Consider the following 4,567-nt stretch of genomic DNA (forward strand, 5'->3'; position numbering starts at 1 on the left):
ACTTGGGTTGATGACTACGGTAGGATGAAGTAAATTTTGTTTTTGTCATGCATGGAAATATAATTGCCTGTGATGTAGGGTTCATTTGAAATTTTAAATATAATTGTCTCCGGCTGGCAAGTATATGGCGCGGACATTTAAATTTTTAAAGATAGTTTACTGGCAGTTTATGTTACTAAACCGTCTCTGGAAATCAATTTCAAGAGGCGGCAAATTTACATAAACCACTTGTGGAAATGCATTTACACATGCGTTTTTCTTAAACTAACCGTCAGCGTAGATGCATTTACACAGATAGTTTTCTTATTACACTGGTGGTTCTCTAGAAAACGTCTTTGAAGTTCGCGATTTTCACCGACGTTTCACGCTGGTGGAAGCCAAAAACGCTAGTAAAAATTGATTTTGGAACCACCGGTACTAATATTCTGTGCACTAGTGCCAAATGGCTGGAGGTGGCTTAACAACGTGGTTGTAATTTTATTCTAGCAATTAATATATACATGTGTGCCTCCAAGCCGACATGCTTTTCATGTGCCCACTGTAGCTGTATACAACTATAAAGCTAAACAATTTCCCCCTCAAAGAGAATGTAAAAAAGCACAACTGTTTTTTGTATGCTCACTTGAGCTAACCTACCATTTAGCGTTGGATACAAATTAAACTGCTGATCTTGACATTATCTGGCCAAATCTCTATAAATCACCACGGGGCTCAGATAATATTTGGTTAATGTGATTTGAAATTTGACCTCTAGCAAGACCATATACCATACCAGTTTAACGAAGACACAGTATCCTGAGTTCCTGACACAACAAAGCAATGCAACAATGGGCATCGCTCTATCCAATGAATGCATAGCACAGGTACATGAATTGCATGCGACGAAGCAATGACCCGTAGGACAATTCCTTGGTACACAAATGGGTGGCAAGTAACGGAAGCAACTTCGTAACTAGTGATGGTTATTAGTTGGCTGTCAGTTGCACTACACGTGACCAGGTAGCCCAGGGGTCTTCACCTCTCTACACATTACTGCGCGCGAAACGCATACCCCAATGAGTTCATCACCAATTTGGCAAGTACCTCAAAACAGTCTACGCGAAAACAGTAGACAATTTCCTCTTGATAATCACAGTGCCATTCGCCACTGCGCAGCTATCATCGTGGGAGCAAGCAGATCTGATGAGTTCACCACTCTGCTTCAGTCCGTCAGGAACACGGACGTGCTCTCATTTGGATTCCTCTTGGGCACAGCAGTGATCGTACACACCATGCGGCGCCCACGGGCGGTGTATCTCATTGACTTCGCTTGCTTCCGTCCCCCAAATATCTGCCTTGTTCCTGATGAAATATATATACGAAACACCTGAAACACTTAAAAAATATATGCTTGCAAGACTTCGCTTGCTTCCGTCCCCCAAATATCTACCTTGTTCCTGATGAAATATATATACGAAACACCTGAAACACTTAAAATATATATGCTTGTAACATACAGATCTACTTTTACAACATCTACATAAAACACTTGTAACATACGTCTGGAAACAGATAAAACATTTGGAATATACACTTGAAACATACGTGTGTAGCCATTATAACATATGCAACATCCCAATATACTTTTACAACATCGATATACAACGCTTGCAACGTACCTCTGAAACATGTGAAACACTTAAAACATACTCTTGCAATATGCGCTTTCAATGTAGCATATATTTACTGCTTGGACGAATGGAGGCTCGTCGACACGGAGCTCGCCGCTCCGATTGAGAAAGGTCATGGTGGGTCGCTCCAGTGGACAAGGTGGACCGCGCGCTGGAGAAGGCCGTGAGGTGGAGTGGGCCGCGTGCTGGAGAAGGCCACGGCGGGTTGCTTCAATGGATGAGGTAGGGCGCGGCAATGACGATGACGCAGAGGGCGGGTGGGGGCTAGAGAAAGAAGCTTGGATGTGAGGGGATCTATGGCGGCCTGGATTTCGTGCCGCCCAGCACGAGCACGAGTGGGACTCCGTGACAGGAGGCGGAGGGGCGAACGACGCGGTGAATATAGCAACGGGCGGACGGGAAAGTTATCAGCCGCAAAGATGGAGGAGTAGGGGAGCAGGCCGGTTGCCTGTTGGACCGGTGCGCTGCGCAGGCCTAGGGAGACAACGTCCGGCTGTCCGGACGCCCTGGAAGCATTTCCGTATAATAAATGGAGGATACTCCAACAGCCAACATGCTGTTCGATCAACACATAGCAGAGATAATGGACATACATGTTTCAGAGCCTTCGCCTCTCTCTCTCTCTCTCTCTCTCTCTCTCTCTCTCTCTCTCTCTCTCTCTCTCCGGCGTGGCAGCGGGCGCTTGGTAGAACCGGGTGTGCCCCGTGCGGTCCAATAGGTTGATGATGCGGCGGAACCGGGACACCGCCTGGTCGGCGATCTGCCCGAGCTGCGGCGACTCCGCCCGCCCTGTGGCGCACGGGGACAACAGCGAGGAAGCCAGCAGCTCCAGGCTGCGTAGCCCCGCCGCGGCCGCGTCCTGGAACGCCAGCTGCTCTTACGCCCCGGCCTCGCCGCCGCAGGACAACAGGTCCACCGCCATGGCTTGCCTCCTCTGTTGCCTGCCTCCTTCTAGCCTTGGGAGCGGCTCTGGAGCCTGGATCGTTCCTTGGATGGTGTTGGAGGTCAGATCCGCACGGTGGTGCTGCTGCTGCTTTCTTGGGTTGTGGGATTGTGAGGTGGGAATAGGTGGTGGGGGGGGGTGGCGGTGGCGGACGGCGAGCGCGTAGCGTTGGCGGACGGCCGCGGCGAGCAGCTCGGCGCGGGCGCGGCAGAGCGCGACGGCCTCCTGCCGCCAGCGCTGGTGGCACTACTACACAAACGATTATGCGCAGCGTTGCATTTTTGCACTCCGTGGCGGTCACCTATTTTTGTCCGCTGCGGTAGATGCCACGATTTACCGCGGCGGGCATTTTTTATTTACCGTGGCGGGCACTTTAGCTCGCCACGGTAAATCGATTTATCGTGGCGGGTGTCTTAAGATGCCCGCTATGGTAAATAGGGCATTTACCGTGGCGGACGTCTTAAGATGCTCGCCACGGTAAATCGATTTACCGTGGCGGGCATCCTATAAGGCCCGTCACGTAAAATGCTGGCCCAATTTTGAGCCCAAATCAGCCGATCTACTGGGCTTCATATAAAAGGGAGGTGTTAGGGTTTCACCCACTCGCCGCGAGACGGCCGCGAAGCCGAAGGACTCTCACGCGGTGGTGGAGCTCGCCCTCCCCTCACTCCTCTCCCTCCCATCTCACCGCACCCCTCTCCGTCCACTCTCGTCTCCCCTCCTCCTCACCTCTCACTCTCTCTTCCCTCCCTCACTCCTCTTAGCAGGGTGGTGGAGCTCACCGTGGTGGCCTCTCGGCGCGAAGGTGCGGCGGCTCAGCCTCGTCGGCCGGAGGCGCGGCGTTCCGGAGAGGAGGCGCAGCCTCGCGGGCATGGTCGGCCTCTCGGCGTGGCCCGGAGGTGCGGAGGCCCGGGGCGGAGAGCGGCGCGGGGGTGGCCGGCTCGCCAGCGGTGGGGGAAGGCCGGATCCGGCACCCCTCCACCTTCTTCCCTGCCACCAAGCATGGATAGGGTCGCAGTGACCCCTTGGCGGCGGATCCATTTGCGGGGGGGGGGGGGGGGTGGGACAGATCGAGCCACGGCGGCGGCGGATCCAGTTGCGGCGGGGTCAGATCCAGTCGTGTGGATCGAGCGGTGCGCGGCCAGGCGGCGCGCGACGGCCGGCCGGGCGATGGCGCGCACGGGGCCGCGACAGCTGGGCGCGACGACAACGACCTCGTCCAAGGGCGACCAAGGCGACGGATCGAGGCTCCCGACGGCGGATCGAGGCGTCCCGACGGCGGATCGAGGCGTCCCGGCGGCGGATCGACGACGACAGCCTCCTCCATGGCCTCACGGCGGATCCCGCGCCCTCGTCGTCCACGGCGCGGGTCCAGCCTCCTCTTCGTCCACGGCCGTGGATCCGGTCGATCTGCGCTCCCTGGCCGTAGATCCGGCGAGGTCGTCCTCCCTGGCCGTGGATCCGGCGAGGATGACCTCTCCGGCGGCAGATACGGCGAGGAGGAGACCCCGGCGGCGGATCCAGCGAGGTGCGGTGGCGCTGGTATTGGGCTGGGAACGGGCTCGTCGGTGGGCTCGAGAATGGGCTCGCCGACGGGCTCCTGGGTTTTTTTTGTTTTTTTTAAACTATTAACCGCGGCGGGCATCCTAAAGAGCCCGCCGTGGGAAATCGGTTAACCGCAGCGGGCAAAGCCGCCCGCCGCGGTTAAGCCACGATTTACCGTGGCCCCTAGGCCGCGGCGGACGGCTTTGCCCGCCGCGGGAAACCGAAAACGCCCGCCTCCAGTAAAGTTTGTGTAGTAGTGTGGCTGCGCTGCGGGCGCTCAGAGGTCCGGAGTGAAGTGGAGCAGGCAGGCAGAGGCCGTGAGGACGGAGAAGGAGGGGTTGAGTCGATGACGCATGAGCCCCACATGTCATTGAGATGAAGGTTGCGTGTCAAAACCGCTCTACGTTGA

Source organism: Miscanthus floridulus, chromosome 18, assembly GCF_019320115.1.
Source record: "Miscanthus floridulus cultivar M001 chromosome 18, ASM1932011v1, whole genome shotgun sequence".
Taxonomy (NCBI): Eukaryota; Viridiplantae; Streptophyta; class Magnoliopsida; order Poales; family Poaceae; genus Miscanthus; species Miscanthus floridulus.